General features: G+C 36.7%; 1 pseudogene; it reads right to left on the bottom strand.

The window, feature by feature from the left end:
- LOC145715189 (EF-hand calcium-binding domain-containing protein 13-like) overlaps positions 1 to 25,715 on the bottom strand; it is a 98,954-nt pseudogene that overhangs the window by 58,849 nt on the left and 14,390 nt on the right.

The raw sequence follows: 25,715 nt of genomic DNA, 5'->3' as shown, positions 1-25,715 counted from the left end.
ATATCTAGAATTGTTAATAGCTCAGTATACACTGAAACATAAAAGACCATTATTTTCTTTTTCCCTTAATAAAAGAGTTTCCCATCAAAAGAAATTAGTCACATTTTAAGCTCCACAGCTAGGTAATCAGGTTAATATTTCATTCATTTAACAAATAGTGTTTTGAGAATTTACTATAGGTAGAATTTCAAGTTTTAGCTCTTTTGTCTTTCTCACTGGATTGTGAGCTCTTCAAGAGTACAGGATGTCATTTGTTTCCCCAATGCCTAGCAAATTATATACTTCCTAGCACTTAAAAACTAATTTTTTTGAGGGGCACCTGAGTGGCTCAGTCAGTTGAGTGTTTGACTCTTGATTTGGGCTCAGGTCATGATCTCAGAGTTCATGGGTTCGAGCCCCACGCTGGGCTCTGCGCTGACAGTGCAGAGCCTGCTTGGGATTCTCTCTTTCCCTCTCTCTCTGCCTCTCTCCCACTTGCACTGTCTCTCTCTCAAAATAAATAAATAAACTTTAAAAAAATTATTTTTTAAAAATTATTTTTGATAAAACAGGGAGGGGGACAAAACATAAGAGACTTGTAAATATGGAGAACAAATTGAGGGTTACTGGAGGGGTTGTGGGAGAGAGGGTGGGCTAAACGGGTAAGGGGCACTAAGGAATCTACTCCAGAAGTCCTTGTTGCACTATATACTAATTTGGACGTAAATTTAAAAAAATAAAAAATTAAATAAAAAAAATATTTTTGAATGAATAAATATACTAAAGGCTGTAAAGAATCATGCAATGTCTACATTGTGGATAGCAGTAAACCATTTACTTAGCATCTTACACATGTACAGCACTCCCATAATTATAACTTCTACCATTCCTTCCCTTGCCTCTGTCTAAAACCATTTTCCTTCTTGGACAGTGTATGACAGAGAATGGGGTCAGAGACAGTGACCTCAAATAATGTTGTTCCAATTGGACACCCAATAGTTCTTGCCTCCAAATGTCTAACTTCGCTTGACATTCAAGGTGAGAAAGACCAGGTGTTGACTTACCTACTTATAAAAATACTAGGTTTGTTCTTCAGCCTATGCCTAAAAAATCAACTATTCAGTTATAAGCATAAGCAAAGACCCTGAAAAGAAGATGCCAGTTTTTAATGTGCCTTTTGAGTCCAAGAATTATTATATACACTATGGTTTTGGTGTTGGGTAAGATTGATTCATTCTGCTTCTTTGAAAATTGGTAAGCTATGTCAGGTCCAGGACTTTAAATCACTGCAAAGCAAGTAAGTATTTGACCCAACCAAAGAAGTGCTACACCAATTGATGTTAAGTTGCCTTCTGATTAGAACTGCTTCTCACATTCTGGGGGTTTTTTTAATTATTTTTAATGTTTATTTATTTTTGAGAGAGACAGAGACAGAATGCAAGTGGGTTGGGGCAGAGAGAGGGGGAGACACAGAATCTGAAGCAGGTTCCAGGCTCTGAGCTGTCAGCACAGAGCCTGACGTGGGGCTCGAACTCACGAGCCACGAGACCATGACCTGAGCCGAAGTTGGACGCTTAACCGACTGAGCCACCCAGGCGCCACTCTTACATTCTGTTTTTTTATTTTCTTGGTATTTATTCTCATTCTGTTCTTGATTGTGGTTCTAACACCCCAGTGAACTTCTGGAACTTCTGTAGAGTCCATATCCCAAGTTCTTAGATCAAAGCATAAGTCCTAAAATAATTCAAGGCTTCAACCCTCAAACTCGTGAATTTGATCAGTGTAAAGTTTCTGTTGGATCATCCAAAAATTAATCCAATGGAGAAGGCTGTATTGTTTATATCTGGTCTCTACTTAAAGAACTCCCCTTTCTGGAAAGAGGTCCAACATTGACCAGTGAGCATGCAGTAGCCAACCATGTATAGATTTACTAGCTCTCGCTCAAATTTATTCCTTCTTCTATGCAATGACAAATACTTCTCACACACATCTAAGACAAATACTACCCATTTATATAGTCTCTGGTGGCCAAATAAGCATTACAGAATCTGAAATTACTATTTTGACCCCTATCTAGCTTATCAAAACCTCAATGAATAATTCCTGGTTGAGACTGAGACAATCAGTACAGTTACAGGTAGCATTTACTTCATAAGAGAAGTTCAAAACAGCTTCCCACTCTTACATTTGTCCTTCTGGAGGAAGCTCATATTGGAACTTTCCTTTCCATTCAACCTGGAAAATGTAACTATCTAATGTGAAAAAAAAGTATCCTAATCATCAAAGTCATATTCAAGGCAACATTACTTTGAAGGTGTTAAATGACTATTAACACATTTCCATAATCTCCACAATAGCTCCACAATATCAGAGACCTTCTCATCAAAAATCGTACTAGTTACTACTTTTCACCCAATTCAATTACTAGATCGGTAAATACCACGAGAGAAAAAACTACTGCACCAATATCCTATCTCAGAAACCAAACTACCAGAACTGTCATCAAGTGATTTTCCATATTCCTCTTGCCAGATCTTAATGAAGCAAATGCTTATTGGACTTCCTTGCAAATTCCAGCAGCATTCCTCTTCATCATGCATACTCATGAAGATATTCTCCATGTTATCAGTACTGCTCCAAAAAACCAAACCAAATACAAAAACAAGATGTTAAAACAGTACCTATATTGGGGCGCCTGGGTGGCGCAGTCGGTTAAGCGTCCGACTTCAGCCAGGTCACGATCTCGCGGTCCGTGAGTTCGAGCCCCGCGTCAGGCTCTGGGCTGATGGCTTGGAGCCTGGAGCCTGTTTCCGATTCTGTGTCTCCCTCTCTCTCTGCCCCTCCCCCGTTCATGCTCTGTCTCTCTCTGTCCCAAAAAAAAATAAATAAAAAACGTTGAAAAAAAAAAAAACAAAAAAAAAACAAAAAAAAACCAGTACCTATACCAGGGTGCTACGACTTCTACTAGCAGGATAACCGACTTATATCACTCCTTACTTCAAAATTCTGTTACAGAAGAATCCATATCTCTTACCGGGGTAACCCAAAACTTTTGGCATTCTGAGGGTGTCCTTTCCTTTAATGTTTAAGTAAAATAGCCCCGACCCCACACCATACATTATATGAACAGCAATCAATACTCCCTCCAAAATTTGAAGATTCCTGAGTGTTTTATACTCTGGCAGTTGATTTTCGTTTTTTCTATTCCCGTGGACTCCTGATCTCTCTCACATTATCACATCCTATAGGTGCTATCTTCTCTCCACCCCAAGCCTACCTAACACAGAACCTACAGACCCTTTTCCTTTAAATCCACCCACCACATGACTAACACAAGGCTATTGTATATAACCAACTCTTACTAGATAACTTGAAATTAATGAGAGTAAGGGATTTCTTTATAGCACAGCAAGCACTACATAGTATTGTCCTAAAGTTCTACAGCCACTCTCTATTGATTGCTAGACCCCCATCCAATCTTAGGTTCCCTCAGTGTTCCTCTTCCAGCTGCCGATTAGCCACTGTTGTATTCTAAGTTCCTGTTGTTGTCTTATATAGAGTACTTTACCTTACCTTTTTGCTCAAACTAGGTATCTCCCAATAGGCTTTAGCTCTCATAATCAAACATACCTGTTAAAATGATTTTCCTAGTCAAAAGACAAGGACCTCCCCTATGAGGAATTTTACCTTAAGTCACAACCAGGTTATTAAAAATGACAAAATGAAAAAATCTTATTCTCTCTGGTTGGAGGAGATGGAGTGAAGGGTGAGACTTATTAATTCATTCAACATATATTTGTTGAGCAGTTAATATGTGCCACAAGCACTGTATGGAGTACTGAGGATACAATATTGAGCAAAAGTACACATGATATCTGCTTTCTTGGTATTTAGTCTTATTTGAGATACAGATCTTCACAAAACCATAAGAAATAGGGGTACCTGGGTGGCTCAGTCGGTTGGGCGTCTCATTTTGGCTCAGGTCGTGATCTCGTGGTTTGTGAGTTCGAGCCCCGCATTGGGCTCTGTGCTGACAGCTCAGAGCCTGGACCTTGCTTCAGATTCTGTGTCTTCCTCTCTCTCCCTGCCTCTCCCTCACTCACACTCTGTTTCTCTATCTCTCTCAAAAATAAACAATGAAAAAAATTTTTAAAAATATAAGAAATAAAAATTGCAACTGTGATTAGTGCTGTGAGAGTGTATGAGAACTTGACCTAGTCAGAAAAGTCATGGAAGCATCCTTAAAGAATAGAGTGGAGTTTAGATCCAAAGTATGAGTCGTAATTCACTAGGAGGGAAAGAATGCTCCAGGAAAAGAAAAGAATATATGTAAAGGCTATGGCAGGAGGAAGCCTGGTATATAACTGAAACTCTAAGAGGGCACAGTAAGCAAAGCAGAATGTGGTCTGAGATGACGCTGGAGATCTAAGGTAAAGGCCAGACATTGCAAGTCCTTGTACGTGACCTTAAAGGGCTCTTCATCCCAAGAAGTATTATTAGAGTTTATGCAAGGAGGTAACATGATCAGATGTGTGGGGTTTTTTTATTTTTTTATTATGTTTATTTATTTTTGAGAGGGGAGGTGGGGCAGAGAGAGAGAGGGAGACAGAATCTGAAGCAGGCTCCAGGCTCCGAACTGTCAACACAGAGCCCAACATGGGGCTTGAAACCACAAGCCTGAGATCATAACTTGAGCCAAAGTCGGACACTTAACTGACTGAGCCACCCAGGCGCCCCACAGATGTGTGTTTTGAAAAGATCATTCTGGCCATAGTGTTAAGGGGGATAAGACTGGGTGTGGGTGGGGGCACCTGGGTGGCTCAGTCGGTTGAGCGTCCGACTTCGGCTCAGGTCATGATCTCACAGCTCGTGAGTTCGAGCCCCCCGTTGGGCTCTGTGCTGGCAGCTCAGAGCCTGGAGCCTGCTTCGGATTCTCCCTCTCTCTCTGCCCCTAACCCACTCGCATTCTGTCTCTGTCTCTCTCAAAAATAAATAAACATTAAAAAAAAAAAAAAAAAAAGACTGGATGTGGGTGGACTTGTTAGGATGAACAGTGATGGTCCTAAGGAAAAATTATGGTAACTTGGACTAAGGAAATGGTGGAAAATAGAGAGATTTAAGAGATATCTAGAAGTTTAAAATAATAGTAATTCACAACGGTTGCATGAGGAGAACAGAGAAAACAAGAGTTGTCAAGGATAATTCCCAGGTTTCTGCTTCCTATTTCTTGAGACTATTCTAGTGCCAATGGGTTCTATTTAATTCCTACAACAATCTATGAAATCAGCATAATTTTTCAGTTTAGCTCCCCAAGTACAAAGCCTAGAAATCCAGACCAGAATTCCATAAGCCAAAAAAAGGAAAAAAAAAAAAAAAAAAAAAAAGCCACAGTGGTTTCATATGTAATTTCTGTTGCTTCTGGTAGAGCATGCCCTAAAGGCTATTTAATAATATGACTTGAGATTAAGCTTTAAAATCCCTATTTTATGGGCATCTTTATGCTCCAGAACATCCCTCCACTTATGTCTATCAACCCAGAACTCACCATAAATGACTACCTACTAAAATCCATGCAGCCTGGTTCTATCTTCACACTACATCCCAGCCACCAAAGACCCCCTAAAAGCCACCACTGACAAATGACAAAAACCTGTGGAAGCCCATGGAAAAGGATGCCATGTCTGATAATGTTCCTGCCATATTTACACAAACTGTTCCCTCAGTCTAAAATGTCTTTCTCATTCTTCATTACCACCTTCAACCAACTAACCCCTATTGATCCTTCAAGATTTAGCTCAGACATCACATTCTCTGATTATCTTTCCCTGGTGTTTCCAGTATACATTTGCAGCCTAACTACATTCTGTAACAGTATTTGCTATATACGACATTAAATTTTCATTTTATTTGACTCTTTCCACGCTAGAATGTGAACTCCTTTGGAAAAAGAAATGTGTTCTATTCATCTCTGTATCACCTTGCATAGTTCCAAGCACAGTAGATATTAAATGACTGACTCATTAAATACATGGATAATCAATGAATCAATCATTTATCAATCCATTATTATCAGACACCCCTGGTGACATATAAACATGTAATACAAAACATCTGCTAAATATATTCATAATGTTTTTTTAAAAATCTACATTTTGCAAAGAGTAACTGAATAGCATGAGAAGATTGTGTAATCAAAGCTATCTAATAAAGTTAAAAATTCAAGAAATTTAGGTCTCCTAATTTGTGAAGCCAATGCCCTTGACATTAAAGAAACCATCTCTCCACAAACAAGAAATGGAAAAGAGAGGAAAGTTTGAAAAGAAAATAAATACATTTTTCTCTTAGATTTTTATCAAACATACCAAAATCTAATAATTTTAGAAATTTCTCATTTAATTTTTCTAGACTATCTCTTACCACAGACACCAGTAAGCAACATTGATAGGTGGCAAGAGGTAAGAATCAAGAAGGAGAGATAAAGGATGAATCAGAGCACTGATATCCAAGAAAGGTATATTTACATAGTAATTCAAATAACTCACTGTCTATACTAGCATGTTTTATCACTTCCTGGAAAAGTTTCAGGAATTACAGGAATATCCATGCTATCCAAAACAGCAGCCAGTTCATCAGTCGCAACTCGACCACTTTTTATCCTACAGAAAATCTTCAAGGCATTCTGGAATGCTGCAAAAATATAATAAACAAAGAAGTTATTTTATCATGAGAATCAACAGCTTTTCTTGGAGGGGCTGATTTTGTGTCAACAGCCTACCAGGGTACAATACCTTTACATAGGCATAGGGTTTTCTAAAAATTTACCTGCAAGTAGGCATTTGCCCAATTCCATTTGCCCAATTTATATTAGGACCACATTCCTAATATAAAATGTAATATTTGCTATTATCACTATTGATATAATATTAGCAAAGATAGGTGGTATTTATTGAATGCTATCTATATGCCAAACATTGTGCTAAAAGCTATAGGCATTGTGCTAAAAAGCTCTGGATTATCTGATTATTCTGTATTCACCGCTTAGTTAAGCCTTGTAACTAAAATAATTTCATATCTATCAGTGGTATAATCTATAATAGCAAGGCAGCTTAATCTAAAATTTGAGGGCATCATTGTTTTAAAATGTAATTTAGAAAAAATAGTGTAAAAGAAAGAACAGAATAGATGCAAAATTTCTCTTCAGATTTTTTATATTACAAAGAGTTTAGCAATGGTTTAACCACTATTTAAAGGTCTTCTATTTCTCCACAGAAACTTCATTTTCTTATGCTAACAGTCCTTAACATCAAAAATGAATTGGAAAGATTTGCAACAATATGGATAGAACTAGAGTGTATTGTGTAAGTGAAATAAGTCAGTTAGAAGAAGACAAATATGTTTTCACTCATATATGGAATTTAAAAAACACAACAGATGAACATAGGGGAAGGAAAGGAAAAATAAGATAAAAACAATGAGACTCTTAAATACAGAGAACAAACTGAGGGTTGCTGGAGCGGAGGTGGATGGGGGATGGGCTAAATGGGTGAGGGGTATTAAGGAGGGCACCTGTTGGGATGAGCACTGGGTATTATATGTAAGTGATGAATCAGTGGATTCTACTCCTGAAACCAATACAACACTGTATGTTAACTAATTTGACTTTAAATAAATAATTTTTTAAAAATGAATTGGACAGAACACAGTTAAATGAAAATATTCATATTAATGAGAGAATTTTCCCTAAACAGATGTCCTCCTTAAAATCTAAACAGATTGATACCTGTGTCCTAATGCTAAATTTAAGTGATCCTCCGACTACCGCACCCCTTAATTTGATAAGGAAACACAATTCCCATAATCAACTTCAGAGAGCGAATCACTTTTTGTCAGACTACATTTTCTCAGAATTCAGGATATAACAAGCCTAGTGATCCACAAGTTCTTAGATTTGCACAATCATGGCGGAAGAACTGGGCATTATTCACTCATCCAACCAACCAGTTGTTATTGACCAGGCGAGCAAAAGTAGCAGAGGAAGGACCTCTGGGAATCCTCTCCTCCATAAAAGCTGTGAGAACACGGACGCAAACTGTCAGAATCAACTTTTTTCAAAACTCTGGCTATAAATCAAAGGCTTAGAGTAATCCAAAGAGTGTTTTCTTTCAGAAAAACGGCTGAACTTCAGTAATAGTGAGCTTTGTGGCATTTTAGCTTGCCATTATTCCCATCTTACCATCCCAGCTTCCCAGGAGCCTTGAAAACTAAGAGCCTACCCTCATGATGAAAAACAGCCGCCTGACAGCCAATGGAGAAGAATGAGTTTGGAACTTCTTCAAAGCCCCATTCTCTAAGAACTGTCATTATTAGACCTGTCTTGTGGCTCCCTGGAAGACCCTACTTGCCAAGCTGCCTTATTTGACCGGACTCAAAGCTTGCCCAAGGCAAAGAGCCTTTTCCCTGGAAGTACTCCTCAAACACAATCAGAGGCAATTAGTTAACATTATAACGGTCTGAAGTGGTGGGTAATAGTTGGAGCAAGCACTGGATGTTACATGTGAATGATGAAGCACTAAATTCCACTCCCGAAACCAGTATTATACTATATACTAACTAATTAGTTTAAGTAAAAACTTGAGACAAATGAACAAAAACCAGTCAGATTCAGGAGCCCTGCTCTTAAATGCTATTGCTGCTCTTCCAATGACATACTAATATTTTTTAGGATTAAAAAAAATTTTTTTTTTTTGGAGAGAGAGAGAGAACAGGGGAGAGGGGCAGAGGGAGGGAGGGAGGGAGGGAGGGAGAGAGGGAGAGAGAGAGAGACAGAGAGAGAGAGAGAGAGAGACAGAGAGAGAATCCCAAGCAGGCTCCATGCTTAATGTGGAGCTTGACTTGGGGCTCGATCCCACAACCCTGGGATTGTGACCTGAGCCAAAATCAAGAGTTAGATACTCCACTGACTAAGCCACCCAGGGGCCCCGACCCACTGATTTTTAAAAATCAAATAAACCCACAACTGTACAAAGAAGAAAGATAAAAGCAACACAAATTTCCCAACCAGGGCATGCAAAAAATGATGCATTTTGATTAATATCCTACTTGGATACCTTTCTATGTCTCTTTACGTTCATCAACGATTGTGAACATTTCACTCAATTAAAACAGTACATATAGTATACTGCCTTTTCACTAAAAATATGCCATGGACCTATTTACAAGTCAATAAATGTAGATTCATGCCATTAAAAAAAAAACAATTGGGGCAAATAATAGGCTAACAAACAAGCTTAAAAGGAAAATCTGGGAAATGAGACGTCTGTAGAGGCCTTTGAAAAGTTCCAACATATTCCTGAGCATCTAGATGGCCACACACATAAACAGGTCTGTACCCAGGAATACCAGAGTAGGTTCTGAACTCTCAGGTCTGGCTTACGTTGAGGATATACACACGCAGGAAGTGAAGGCTAAGGAAGAGTTGAAAACTATCTGTCTGAGTGTTGAAGGCATGCCCCAATGCACACATAGGGGTCCCTCTGGTTCTCCTCTACCTAATAACTGGCAACTAATTTTGCCTTGAAAGGAACTTAAGGACACAAGCACACATATATAAACTATAATGTGAAAATAAATATGTATAAAATATAAAATATAAGAAAAGATATTCATTGTGAAAGTGTCTATAATAGGAAGATAATTAGAATCAATAAAGGATTAGTTAAATAAATTATAGTACATCTACATTTTTCAGACACCATGCAGCTATTAAAAAATAAAAGGATCGAGCACCTCGGTGGCTCAGTTGGTTAAGCATCCGACTATTCTGGCTCAGGTCATGACCTCATGGATTGTAAGATCAAGCCCCACATCAGGCTCTACACTGACAGCATGGAGCCTGCTTGGGATTCTATCTCCCTTACTTTCTGCCCTTCCCTCACTTGCTCTGTATCTCTCTCAAAATAAATAAAAATAAACTTAAAAACAATTTTTTTTAAGTAAAAGGCTGACCTACACTTACTGGCATGGGGAAAACTTTCCAAGACATATTACTCAGTTAAAAAAAAAAAAATCATGCTAGACAACAAAGTACATAGCATGATCCCTTTCTCTTAAAGTATAAGATGATCATATTTTTCCCTTTTATTTTCTTAGGGTCTCTTGATTTCTAACTGTATGCTTGATCTTTTCACTTGCCTCTATAAGACCCAGGTACTCTAGTTCTCTTCTGCCTAGTAACTGATAACTCATTTTCTCTTACAAAATATGTAAATATATACATTCATAAATGCATATAATAAAAGATGCTAAAGTCAACATTAACTTTAATATAGGAAGGATTAAAGAGGGTATTTTACATTTATATACTATTATATTGCTTGGATATTTTACTAAAAATAGTGTATTTGAGAATTAGGCATACTGTTTTAAGAGGAAGAAAAGAAATTTGGCACTTCTTGGTTGGTCTCAGAACATTTGACCATAAATAATAAATAAGGTCAAAATAGAAAACCAGAACTTGAAAAACAAAGGAATACATGATAGCTCAACTGTGGCTCGACAAGCAGGCAGTACTTAGGTACCCAAACACACTTACAAATCTAGTCAAGAAAAAGCTATAACCTGAAAACCAAGTAGACAAAGAGGAAACCCAGTGCTATAGGAGTTAATCAAAATGCCAAGTAGGAAGAAATTCAAAGAGGGAAAGCAAGCCAAGCATCACATCTATATTGCTAACTGATGCATACGGTAATGTATTAAATAACATTCACTACATTAATGAATAAACATTAAAGAGTTTTTCTTGCCTCTTGCTTCTTATCCAGGTATATAAAGATTATCACATTCATATATCCTTGATTCCAAGAAAATACAGGCTGGTTGACAGAAATATATAATCCCAAGGACAGATCATAGGAATTTGATCTTGCCTAATGGCAAAACCAAGGAACTGGTTTTTGTTTTGATTTGTTTTAACCCAAAGAACTGTTAAAATTAGGTCGCAAACCCTAGAGATCTCAGAATATTGGAAGCACTGTTTCTATCAGTAACATGAATATTTCTTCCAATCACTTTCTTTGCTATTTATAGGAGTGTAAACTAAAAGTTGTTAGGAGATCCATCAGTGTCGGAAATTTTTAGGGAGAAATACAAGCAGATTCCAAAGAGAGCAAAGAAAGTACTATTCACAATGGAGAAGAAAACAGATATGAGATTTCAAAGGGAAAAAAAGAAAAAAACACATGAACAAAGAAAGGCCTGGAAACAAGAATGAAATTGGCACGTATAGACATTTGTGTCTATAACTGGAGCATGGGGTTCTTGCCTGGAAAAGATTCTACCAAGAGGAAAGTGGCAAGAAAAATTATAAGGGGGTGAGGATGTCAAGCATAAGGGTTTGGACCACATTCATTTCATCACAGGAAAAGCATCTAAATTTTTGAGCAGGAGAATGATATGACAAAAATCGTGTGTTAAGAAAATCTAGCAGTTGCATGCAGGAATAAGTGGAGATTATGGATAGAAAATTAGGATACTCATTGGGGTGGACAGGTTTTTAGTGCCTTTTATGAAATAACTCGTGTCTAATTTTTCTCAACCTAGGCTACAGGGGAAAAAACTATGTAAGAGATCTGAAAAAAACATAAATTCATATAACCATCCCACCCTAAAATCAGTGACAATCAAAATCATTCTTTTCTGCAATTTTGAAGAATCGTTTTTTTTTTTACCTGGATCCTGGGAGACCAAATAACAAACATCATTCACAGTCTTAAGGAAATCTGAAAAATCCAGCATTCCATTAACTATAATAATGGTTCAGAAACAGAAGGAAAAAAACTGCATTAGCAAACTCATTAAGAACATAAGATAAAAATGCAAACTAAAAATGTGAATAGAATTAACTGATAGTCTAGAGGAGCATTAACATTAAATATAGAATGTAAAAAGAAAACCTATCATAAAAACATAATTACACATTTTAATTATATAGTAAATAGTGCCCAGCAATAATCAAAATGATATAGATTAGAATTTAAGATACTGCAATATTCTTTACTCAAAGCTCTAATTTTTATACTTGTCATTAGGTGCAAAAAAATCATGCAATTTGTCAATTTTACATATATAATGGTTTTACCTGAAAAGAATAGGACTGATTTCATCGTGTTCTAGCTAAGACCCTCTATACCAGTGGTTTTAGGGGAGATTACAGATCCAGATGAGACTCTAATGAAAGCTTTGCCTCAAATCATTCCATCTCCTTCTCTCCTCTCCTCCTTTCCTCTCTCTCTCTCTCTCTCTCTCTCTCTCTCTCTCATTACACACACACACACACAAAATGCATTAAACAAATGCACAAAATATTGCACAATATTAAAATCTTCATCCAAAAAATCATCTCATTTATCACGCAAAAAGTAATGCCTATTTATTAAAAGAAAGAAAGAAATCTAAATTGTACAAATGAAAATTTCAGTAAGAAATTATTGCTTGGTTTGAGTGAGAAGTTGAAATTATGGAGCTTTTTTTTCTGCATGTTAATGCACAGGTCATCTCTGATGAGCAGCTAGAGCTGAAAATCCAGATTTACAAAGTGTGACAAAACACAGAATCAGGATTCTTCTGCCTCATTTTCTAGACAAGCATAGATCTGTGTCAAGCAACATCTTAATTTTTCAAGACTCTTCAAGTTAAATAACTCTAATGTCATTTTCCTCTTCATATAGTAAATGAGGCCAATTTTGAAAGGGTTTATCTGTGTTTGGAAGAAACTTATTATAAATTTACATTTTAAATTAATGTAATCTGAACAAAGTAACTTATAAAAGAACATTTCAGTGCTTCTGGTGGTCTGCAGGCTTCTACGTTCAGAGAAATTGACAAGGCTTAGTTGTTCTCATTTCTAAACCACAGAAACACTTTCTGGATTGGAAAATTTGTCAAGTTGTCTACCTCAAAAATTTTTTTTCAGTGTAATAACTTGAGAGTGGTTTCTCCTTTCCTTCAAAGAAACAATGAAACATTTGTGCAAATTTCAATCAATTATTTTGATTTGTTTTCTGACTTCTATGTGATTTAGGTTTAAACAAAAACCTTATAGATAAAACATCAAGAGCACAATCCATACAAGAAATAGTTGTAGACTAGACTTCTTCAGAAGTATGAACTTAAGTTGAAAGATATTCTTCAAAAATTGGGGTGGCTGGGTGGCTCAGCTGGTTAAATTCCGACTCTTGATTTTGGCTCAGGTCATGATCTCACAGTTGGTGAGTTCAAGCCCCGCATAGGGCTCTGTGCTGACAGGGCAGAGCCTGCTTGGGATTCTCTTTCCTCTCTATTCCTCCCTTGCCTGTGCTCTCTCTCACATATCCAGTAAAGGACTCGTATTCAGAATATATACATTCAAAATGCAATAGTAGGAACACAAACACATTTTCAATGGGCATAAGATATACAGGTAGCAAAAAAAGCACATGAAGATATATTCAAAATCATTTGATCATTCAGGAAATGTAAATTAAAACCACAACGAGAAAACACCATACATCTATTAGAATGACAATTTTTAAAGGCTCACCAATTCCAGGATTGACAAGGATGAGAAGCATCTGAAACTGTCATAAATTGTTCATAACAATGTAAAATAATTCAGCTGCTTTGCAAGCACAGTTTAGCAGTTTCTAAAAAATTCAAATATACCTACCATATGACCCAGTTATCCTACCATCAGGTATTTACCCAAGATAAGTGAAAGTATATGACTACACAAAGACACATAAATGAATGTTTACACCAGCTTTATTTGTAATAGCCAAAAACTAGAAGCAATCCAAACATCATCAATTAATGAATGGATGAACAAATCATGGTACATCCATAAGAGAGAACGCTGCTTAGCAATAAAAAGAAATAAACCTGATATGTACCAAAGCATAGATGAATCTCAGTATAATTAAGCTGAGTGAAAGAAATCAAACTAAAAAAATGAGTACTTACTGCATGATATCATTTATATAAAGTTCTAGAAAATACAAACAATCTGTAGTGACAGAAGCAGGTTAGTGTTTGCTTGGGAAGTAGTGAGGGGGGGTTGTGGAAAGAGAATGGGGGCTTACAAAGGGGTATAATGGGATTGAGTTTTCACAAGTATATACATATGTAGAAATTTTCAAATTGTATACTTTAAATATGTCAAGTATATACCTCAATAAAACTATAAAATATGCAGATAATTTAAAATCCATTGGAATAGCCAATTCCAAAAACAGTACAGAGGTTTTGTCTAAAAATTAAAAACAGAACTATCATATCATCCAGCAAGCTCACTTTTGGATATATACCCAAAGGAAATAAAAGCACTGTCTCAAAGAGCTATGTGCACTTCAAACATTGCAGCATTATGCACAATAGCCAAGAAATGGAAACAGCCTAAATGCTCACCAACAGATGAATAAAGAAAATGTAACCTCTATGTATATGACATATTCTGGAGGGTGGAGGGAATGGGCAGATGTTTGTCAAAGGATACAAACTTTAGGTATAAGATGAACAAGTTCTGGGAATCTGATGTACAGCATGGTGACTATAGTTAATAATACTATATTGTATCTTTGAAATTTGCTGAGAGACTATATCCTAAGAGAGTAGTGTTCTCATCACACACAAAAAAGGTAACTATGTGAGGTGATGGAGATGTTCTTTACTTGATAGCTGGTAATCATTTCACAATGTATATGTATATCAAATCATTATGTTGTACACTTTAAATATATGCAATTTATATTTGTCAATTATATCTCAATAAAGCTGGACAAGATAACATGACTTGACATAAACCATGTTCCTATAGGTATATGCATATCCTATGACCCAGCTTCTTCATTTCTAGAAATCTATCCTATAAAAATATTTACACAAATGTGCAAGAATTGATGAACAAGGATGCTCTTTATAGCATTATTTGTAATAGCAAAAATTTTAGAGGTAACTTCACCATTAATCAATATGAGACCAATTAAAATGTATATAACAAATATCCAGGAAAAATACCTACCAAATTATTAAGTGTGTACTATGAAGAATTGTAGGGAAAGATTGAGGTGAAGAGATAATTTTCGTTTTGTAATTTGTAAACTTCTTTAAGCTAAAAATACTAACTTAAAACAAAAAAACCTTTATATTCAGTTATTAAACTTTTTCTTGTATTTGCAATTTTTACCAAGATATTCAATATAGGTCTACATTTTTTCAATGTAAAAATTAAGGAATAAAAATTTAAACTAACATATGTTATCTAAAATTGTTTGTATGGACACTAATAATGAAGCAGCAGAAAGCGAAATTAAGAAAACAATCCCATGTACAATGGCACCAAAAATAATAAAATACCAAGAATAAACTTAAGCAAGGAGGTGAAAGATCTGTACTCAGAAAACTATAAAACATTGATGAAAGAATGTGAAGATAACACAAACAAATGGAAAGACATTCCGGGCTCACGAATTAGAAGAATATTGTTAAAATATCCATACTACCCAAAGCAATCTACAAATGTAATGCAATCCCTATCAAAATACCAACAGCATTTCACAGAACTAGAACTAACAATCCTAAAATTTGTATGGAAACAGAAATGACTCCAAATAGCCAAAACAACCTTCAAAAATAAAAAGAAAGCTGGAGGTATCATAATTCCAGATTTCAAGTTATATTACAAAGCAGTAGTAATCAAACCAGTGTGGTACTGGCACAAAAATAGACACATAGATCAATGGAACAGAATAGAAAACACAGAAGGAAACATACAGTTAAATGGCCAATTAATCTTCAACAAAGGAGACAAGAATATGCATTTGGAAAAGAGAGTCCCTTCAACAAACGGTGTTGGGAAAACTGGACAGCAACATGCAACAGAATGAAACTGGACCACTTTCTTACACTATACACAAAAGTTCAAAATGGACTAAGAACTTAAATGTTAGACCTAAAACCATAAAAATCCTAATAGAGAGCAGAGGCAGTAATTTCTCTGACATCAGCCATAGCAACATCTTTTTAGATACATCTCCTGAGGCAAGGGAAACAAAAGTAAAAATAAACTACTGGGATTACCACAGAATAAAAAGCTTTGGTACAGCAAAGGAAACAACCAATAAAACTAAACAATAACCTACTGAATGGGATAAGATGTTTGCAAATGACATACCCAATAAAGGGTTAGTATCCAAAATATATAAAGAACCTATATAATTCAACACCAGAAAAACAAATAATCCATTTTAAATGGGCAGAAGACAGGAACAGACATTTCTTCAAAGAAGACCTACATATGGCCAACAGACACATGAAAAGGTGTTCAACATCACTCATCATCAGGGAAATGCAAATCAAAACCACAATGAGATATCACCTCACACCTATCAAAGTGGCTAAATTTAAAAACACAAGAAAAAACAAGTGTTAGCAATGATGTAGAAAAAAAAAAGGAACCCTTGTGCATTGTTGGTGGGAATGCAAACTGGTGTAGCCACTGTGGAATACAGTATGGAGATTCCTCAAAAAATGAAAACTACCATATGATCCAGTAATCGCACCTCTGGGAATTTACCCAAAGAATACATAAACATTAATTCATAGGTATATAGGCATCCCTATGTTTATTGCAGCATTACTTAAAATAGCCAAATTATGGGAGCAGTCCAAATGTCCATCGATAGATGAATGAAGATGTGGTGTGTGTGTGTGTGTGTGTGTGTATATATATATACACACACACACACACACACACACATACAATGGAATATTATTCAGCCATAAAAGGAATTAAATCTTGCCATTTGCAAAAACATGGATGGAGCTAGGGAGTATAATGCTGAGTGAAATAAGCCAGTCAGAGAAACACAAATACCATATGATTTTACTCACATGTAGAATTTATGAAACAAAACAAATGAACAAAGTGGTGGGGGGCGGGGGTGGGGAACAGGACAAACCAACAAACATACTCTTAACTATAGAGAACAAACTGGGGGTTACCAGAGGGAAAGTGGATGAGGGGATGGATGAAATAGGTGAAGGGGATGAAAAGTATACTTATCTTGATGAGCACTGTGTAATATAGGGAATTGCTGAATCACTATATTGTACACCTGAAACTAATACAACACTGTATGCTAACTAACTGGAATTAAAATAAAATAAAAACAAATAAAGTAAAATAGGTTGTATGGCTTTGGAGTAGACTTTTATCTTTCTGTCCCTCAGTTTCCCCAACGGTAAATCCAGGTAATTGGAAGAAACTCCATCTGAAGTCTTGAAATCTAAAGTTCTAAAGATTTATTGCTTTGAATTTCTTTTTTTTTTTTTTTAATTTTTTTTTTCAACGTTTTTTATTTATTTTGGGGACAGAGAGAGACAGAGCATGAACGGGGGAGGGGCAGAGAGAGAGGGAGACACAGAATCGGAAACAGGCTCCAGGCTCCGAGCCATCAGTCCAGAGCCTGACGCAGGGCTCGAACTCACAGACCGCGAGATCGTGACCTGGCTGAAGTCGGACGCTCAACCGACTGCGCCACCCAGGTGCCCCTGAATTTCTAATAACAGTATTACTTAAAAGCCTTAAAATGTTCACATCCTTTGACCTAGCAATTTCAATTTTAGTAACCTATCTTTTGCCTGATGAGATAAAGAGAAAAAACCCAGCTTATAACAGCAAAAATATTAGAAATAACATATTTATTTAGATTATTTGTTATATAGCTTATTTTTCAAAACAATTTGTTTTTGTGCTTTGATCTGTTCCACAGAATAATTCACAGCTGCCAAAAGCCAAGCTCTCCAACCAGCCTGATGGCAGGGCCCGGGCGGTGGACGGATCGGGACTGCATGGCGGCGCACCGACAGCGAAGCTTCTCGTACTCCTGCTTTTATGTAATTTGGCCTTAGCATTGGTCAGGGAAGCCCCCCTACCAATGAAAGTACCTGGGGATTTGTCGGTTGGGGAATTGCCCATGACAGGCCCCCTGGGAAAAGGACCACGGGGGAAAGAAATAAGATTCCGCAGGGAAATTATGCGGGCCTATATCCAGCCCTTGCCACCCCCTGTAAAGACTCCCCTACCTAAAGGAAGGATAGCCCCATATATTTCCCAGCCAGGGAGGGGGACAAATGGATTTGAAATCCCCACCCTGGCAACAAAGGAATGTATCTATGGATACAAATTACTCCAACCCTAGGCCCACTTGGCCCCCAGGAGGCATTCCAGATGATAACTGGACCTGGTGGGTTAAGGTACAGAATGGTTCATTAGTTCCTAGGTATACACTGTCTCCCTGGGAGCGCATAAGGCGTGGGTTCCCAGGGCCGTCTTGGCTCCCTCCTGGCACCCCGGACCAAAGCGAATAACTTTTGTTCCTTATACGCAAATGGTTCAAAGAAACAATTAAGAAGTCATGTCCCTGTAAATGTTCCACTTGAGGTGTTGAGAGATAGATGACCTTTCATGAAAATAGCAAAGCAAATGCTTTATAGACTATAAATAAACATAGATACATAATGAAAATAATATGAAGAAATTAATCAATTTCTTGTAACGTTACAAGAAAATAACCATGTTGTCCCTTAATGGGTGATTACACAAAGGAACATTTTTAGAATTAGGTAAAGCCAAGAAACATAGATGACGCACGCTACAAGGAAATTGCTAACAAACATAATGCCACGGTTGCCGCAATAAAGCGGCCAGTCTAACACACTGTTGTTGTCCGTGTCCATTTGTTATTTTCGCCGACACCGTGAATCCTTCAGGAACCCCAGGACCTGCTGGGGCTGGACCCTGGCACACAGCCATTTAAAAAGGCAGTGTTGGGGTGCCTGGGTGGCTCAGTCGGTTAAGCGTCCAACCTCGGCTCAGGTCATGATCTTGCGGTTTGTGAGTTCGAGCCCCACGCCCGGGCTCTGTGCTGACAGCTCAGAGCCTGGAGCCTGCTTCTGCTTCTGTGTCTCCCACTCTCTCTGCCCCTCCCCCACTCATGCTCTGTCTCTCTCTCAAAAATGAATAAATGTTATTAAACATTTAAAAAGGCAGTGTGGATCTGTATTTATTTACATGGAAAGTTGCCTAACATATAAAGTTAATAGAAAAAGGTAACAAAATTGTATGCATGTGAGTCAACATATATTTTTTCTAATTATGTGTTTATGCATATGTATATACCACAGTTACACACATACACGCACACACATGCTTAGAAAAATCCTAGAAAAATATATGTAAAAATACCAAAGTTCAGCTCTGGGTAGTGGGATTACACATAAGTTTTATTTTCTCCTTTCTATTCTCCTATGCTTTCAGAGAATAAAGTTATTTCCACTTTGAATAATTATTTTAATAATAAATCTCCAAAAAATTATATGTCAAGAGAATTAACATATGGATAAATAAACATGTCAGAAAAAATAGAGTTGCTTTTTAGTCTTTCTAAAAGTTAGATTTATATTTATTATTTTATTTTTATACCCTCTGAAAGTTGTGCACAGTAGACACTCAAAAAATGTTGGGGTGACTCGGATAGATAGACGAATGCACGCTATTGTAACTTGTCAATTCCTGTTAGGTTGCTAAGTAACGTTCTATTGGTGGTCCATTTGACTCCTAGTATTCTCCATCTACAAATTTTTTATAATAACCAATCCACATCTTTTATTTGAGTAGCTTGATGCTTTTAACCTCAGAGTATTACTGTGTCATTGTGGGTATTAAGTTTATTTTATTTCTGACCAATCCTTCAACTTATCTATACCATTTTTATTCTAAACTTATCTCTCCTCCTTAATAAGCTTGGAATGATCTGTAAATGTAATCAGTTCTCTATTTATTATTTACTTCTTTAAGTATTGGACACTGACAACAAAAGAACAATTACTTTTCCAGAGGTTTTAAAATAAAATTATTAGGATTTTGATTTGCATTTTTTTGACTACTGAGGATGGAAAATATTTTTATATGATTATTGGCTACATATATTTTCTTTTATGTGATATTCTTATCCATGTGTCTTACTCACTTTTCTATTCCATTGTTTGTTACTAATTTGTATGAGTTCTTTACACATTCTGAAAACTAACCACTAGTCACTTCTGTGAATTGCAAATATTTCCAAGTTCATAACTTGTCTTTTTACTTTAAAGTGTCTTTTGATAAATAAAAGTTCTTAATTTTAACATAAATATATTAATCTGGTCTTTTATACTCAAACACTTTTGCCTTAAGAAATCTTCCCTATCGTATGCAAGTAGCAAAAATTAAAAGTCTAAAAATATCAGATGTTGATGAAAGTATGTCATAATCCAATCTAGTAATCAACCAATCCAATTGTACCGGAGGCCCAATTTTTTAATATTATCGTAAATGTGCAAAAAAAGTTTTTAGAACATATTATAAAGCTTAGCTTTCCTATGATGTGTAATTAATCTGACCAACATAGAACTTACATCCATGTTTGCAAACCTTAAACTAATAATGAAAACACAAAACTTACCATCAATATCAACAGTCTTTAGTGCCTTTTGCATTTCCGAATCACTTATAAAAATCTTCAAGGTGTGATGGATCATTGGCAGATCATTCACATAAATTTTACCACTTTGAATTTTGCTAAAAATTTTACAGGCCTTCTGAAGTGCTAAATACACACGACAAAACGGTTAATTAATTCAAACGAATAATTATCGTCAACCCCGCTACACTCTCTCCCAATGAAAAAAACAACAATGATCAGTAAAGGAAGAAAGAGGAGCAAGTCTTTGTGTTCTAATTCTTTGCTTTAAAATCAATCTCATGATTTCTTTAGGTATGTCTAGAGTTAATGACCTCCAAGTCTACAAGTTTCCTAAACAACTCTCAGAAACTGAGAAAAGTCATGCAAAGCTCACATAGCAAAGGCAGTCACCATTTTCCCTGGGAATGTTTAAATCCTTCTTCCATGCTCCCATATCACTTGGTACATATCTCAGACAAAGCTATTGGTATTGTGATTGCTTGCATGTCAATATCCCTCACTCAACTATCAGGCTCTAGGGGGCAAGATTTTTCATTCTTCAAGTGCCAGTGTCTACTTCAGAACAGATCCTCAAAAAATGTCTGTTGAATTAAACTGAATTTAGTTCAGTGGGTACTACCCTTAGTTTTCAGAAAAAGAGGTGCTAGATGACAGTGCTAAATACCAGAGAAAGACTAACATATTGATAACAATGTGTTTTTTTTAATGTTTACTTATTCTTGAGAGAGAGAGAGAAACAGAGTGCAAGCTGGGGAGGGGCAGAGAGAGAGCGGGAGACACAGAGTCTGAAGCAGGCTCCAGGCTCTGAGCTGTCAGAACAACCTATGTGAGGCTCGAACCCATGAACTGCAAAATCATGACCAGGGCCGAAGTTGGACGCTTAACCGACTGAGCCACCCAGGCGCCCCACGATGGCTTTAATAACAGGAGTTTTAGTAGAGTATTAGGGGTGGAAACCAGGTTTCAGTGAAATAGGAAGTAAATAAATAATTAAGGAAACCAACTCTTTCAAGAAGCTTCTTTGAAAAACATAGAGTATAATATTGACACAGTCCCTGAGGAAGCATAAGAAAATTCAATGAAAGAAAATTAAGAGTGAAGGGATTAGTGACATGAAAGGGACTCTTCTCCAATGAGAAAATAGGGAAGGCTATGGATGTTGTTTACAATCCTAACAGTTCTCCTCATGAGGAAAACTTTTTTTCCTTTTTTTCTGTATCTATATGAGATGATGGATATTAATTAAACTTACTGTGGTAATCATCTCACAACATATGTAAGTCAAGTCATTATGCTATACACCTTAAACTTACACAGTGCTACATCTTAATTATATCCCAATAAAACTGGAGGATAAAAGATGTCTGGGGCACATGGGTGAGTCAGTTGATTAAGCATCCAACTGCAGCTCAGGTCATAATCTCGTGGTTCGTGAGTTCAAGCCCCACATTGGGCTGTGTGCTGACAGCTCAGAGCCTGGAGCCTGCTTACGATTCTGTGTCTCCCTCTCTCTCTGCCCCTCCCCTGCTCACGTTCTGTCTGTCTGTCTCTCTCTCTCAAACATAAATAAACATTAAAAATTAAAAAAAAAAAGGAAAAGATGCCTAACATAGGGGCACCTGGCTGGCTCAGTTAGTAGAACACGCAACTTCTGATCTCAGGGTTGTGAGTTTAAGGCCCACGTTGAGCACAGAGATTACTTATGAAAAAAAAAAATAAAAAGATGCCTAATATGATGATCAGAAAGGAAAAATATGCTAAATGACTCCATAAATATAAAGGAGAGGCCCAAGATACGGGAGAGTTCAGTGTCAAGAAGTGAAGGGGGAAAAAAAAAGAAGTGAAGGGTACTATGTACCAAGAACTAAGTCCTAGTAAAATCAGTGACTCTAGTGCTTACTAATATATTCATTGGATGTAATATTCACACTTTTTTCCCAAAATATTTTAACTAAAATAAGCACATATGTTACATTTTGCCTATCAATATAACAGAAGATATTTCTAAAAAAAGACATTTATGAATCCTTATTTTACCTAGTTTGCTTATGCTTACTCACAGACTACAGCATTTGTCACATCATGTAATATTAGTTGATATCATATGCCATTAGGAGTAAAGAAAGCGACACTAATCACTGAAACAATTTCTAAAATGTACACAATCAGGTAATTTATTCAAGAAGTTCTAGAATCTATTATTACCGCTTAATTCTTGTGAGTGTAAGTGTCCTTGAGGTACTTCATTATATGATGTCTTGCAGAGGCTAGAAACCATTTCCCTTTTCCTGTCAAAGAAACAGCCACATTAGAAAGCAGCACAAAAACGAAACAAAACACCACACACACAAAATATTTATGCCATTTTTCCATTAAAATATTAGCAAACCTATCAACAGTTTGAGATTCTCCAGTCTCTTACTCCATAAAAACCTTTGTTAAAAGACCATCCAAGTGATAGTGAATTATATACTCTTCATCCCAGAATTCCCACCTTGCTTCTTTTAGACATCTCTCTATGGAGCAGAATTTACCCTGGTCAGTAAGCAGTGCCCATGATTCACTATCCTTTGGCTGTCGTCCAATTTTTGCTACTCTTAATTCAAGTCACAGCAAATTTTATAGAAAGTTATTATAGAAAGGAAAAACAAGAGTATCTTTAAATAGCAAAGAATCCCAGATTCCACAACCTGTCAGTAAAAATTTTTTGAAAAGATGATTTATCTAATCACCTAACATGTAAATAACTCAAATCATAGAATGTTAGTGTTAGAAGAAATCTCAAGGGTCCGTCTAGTACAAGATTCTTGTACAGATGTGGAGACTGAGGCCCAGAGATATAAAGTGAATTGTACAAGAGCCTAAGCTAGCAAGTGAGGTCAATAAGGACCCAACGTTAAGTTTTTGAATTCCACATACAGTGATCTTAGCTCTACGCCACCCTCCCTAGAGCATAGTCTTAGTTTGCACAAACTATTTTGCATACTTTATGTGGAAATGATAGATGATTCTGAAAAGAAAAACCCAAATCTTAATGCAACATTTAAGGGGAAAAAAAAAAAACAACAACAATGATTTAAATACCGAATAATTGAGGAAGATGTACAAAGGGGTGATAAAGTCTTGTGAACACTGTACTGATTCGGAAACTTGAGTGAAGACCTTTCTTTCTTAGTCATCTTCTCCTTCAACAGCTTCACTGAGGAAGAGGCAATCTAGAGCCAAATGCAGGAATGTTGGTGCCTGAGATCACACTGGTAAACCAGCATTACTGGAAAATAAACCTCTTAAAAAGATAGCTAATCATATCTGGGTTCCTCACTGATGTAAAATTGCTTTTTGTAATGGAATTAGAGTTTACATACACTAAAATTTTAAATAAACTATAGAATTTTTTTTGCAGAGTCATGTTTTTCTAAGTATGCAACTAAACCACCTTATTAATGTCGTGTCAATTTAAAATAGTGGATTTCACAAAGCAGGGCAAATCTATGGTATAGTGAAGAGAAGACCACCAGATTCTAGGCTACATATATGGGCTTTGACTAGATGAGCAAAATAATGTGGAGAATCAACACAGTTATTCAAATAACACAGGTACTTATGCTTTAAATCATCCTCATGACTGAGAAAATTATCCACTTAACATGTATATGCATAAGCATGATTCAAAAGTGGCAAGTAGCTGGGTAGACAGAAAAGCATCACTTTAGAAAATGAGGACTGTAGTAATAGGTGTCTTCAATTTTACGTGGAGCCTAGAACCTTGTTTACATGGAGTCTAGGCCCCTTTTGAAGCACAGAAGTATGCAGAGTAAAATCTGTCTTTGTCTCAGCTCCAGGCTGGAAAAAAAAGAGAGAGAGAGAGAAGAAAGAGTACTCCTCTGGATTAGTTATAGTGATAGATCTACCCACACAAGTACAGAACTCAAATCTACACTAAATATGTGGGGTAGGAGAATAGAAACCAAAAAAGTCATTTAAAGTTGTCCCATGTTCATCACATCTCTGAAGTGCAGTGCAGAAGAGAATTCAAATTCTCTTGGAGGAGAATACTCTAGATCCAGACTCACGTGAGATTCCCACAGATTTAGATCAACAATATATGAGAAAATAAACAAAAAGTACAAAGCACCCAAGGACATAAGTTAATGAGTAAGAAGCAGACAAAGCAATAAACAGAAGATTTAGATCCACCAGGGACTTTATATTATATTTATCAGGTATCAGTCTTGAAACAACTAAAGAACATGACCAAAAAACACGACATAAGGCAGATTATAAGAAGAACCAAATGGGGGTTCCAGGGTGGCTCAGTCGGTTGAGCGTCTGACTTCGGCTCGGGTCATGATCTGGCGGTTTGTGAGTTCAAGCCCCGCGTCAGGCTCTGTGCGCAAAGCTCAAAGCCTGGAGCCTGCTTCAGATTCTGTGTCTCCCTCTCTCTCTGCCTCTCCCCTGCTCATGCTCTGTCTCTCTCTGTCTCTCAAAAATAAATAAATGTTAAAAAAAAAATTCTTTTTAAAAAGAAGAACCAGGGGCGCCTGGGTGGCTCAGTTGGTTGAACGTCCGACTTCGGCTCAGGTCATGATCTCGCGGTCCATGAGTTCCAGCCCCGCATCGGGCCCTGTGCTGACTGACAGCTCAGAGCCTGGAGCCTGTTTCAGATTCTGTGTCTCCCTCTCTCTCTGACCCTCCCCCGTTCATGCTCTGTCTCGCTCTGTCTCAAAAATAAATAAACGTTAAAAAAAAATTTTTTTTAATTAAAAAAAAAGAAGAACCAAATAAAGTTTCTAGAGGTAAAAAATATAAGCACTGAAATTAAATTCTCAATAGACAATTTAAACTAGAGATTATATTCAGCTGGAGAAAGATAAACGAGAAAGCAGATGGGAGAAATTACCCAGATGAGATAGACAGTATATCTAAGTACATCATATAGTGAATGAAGCAGGCTGAATGGTGGCCCCAAAAAGATAGGTCCATGTCCTAATCCTTGGAACCTGTATATGTGACTTTATTTGGATAAAAGGTCTGTGGAGAGGGAACAAAGTTAAGGATCTCAAGATGAGATATACAATGAAGTGTTTATAAAAATGGAAGGAGACTTGAGATATAAACACAGGGGAGAAGACCATATATAGAGCAAGATGGGGGCCAAGATTAAAGTTATGCTGCCAC

Source organism: Panthera onca (assembly GCF_046562875.1).
Source record: "Panthera onca isolate mPanOnc1 chromosome E1 unlocalized genomic scaffold, mPanOnc1 haplotype 2 h2.Chr16_ul_7, whole genome shotgun sequence".
NCBI classification, from domain to species: Eukaryota; Metazoa; Chordata; class Mammalia; order Carnivora; family Felidae; genus Panthera; species Panthera onca.
The sequence above is the reverse complement of the archived record's forward strand: the minus strand, read 5'-3'. Positions and strand labels throughout refer to the sequence as shown.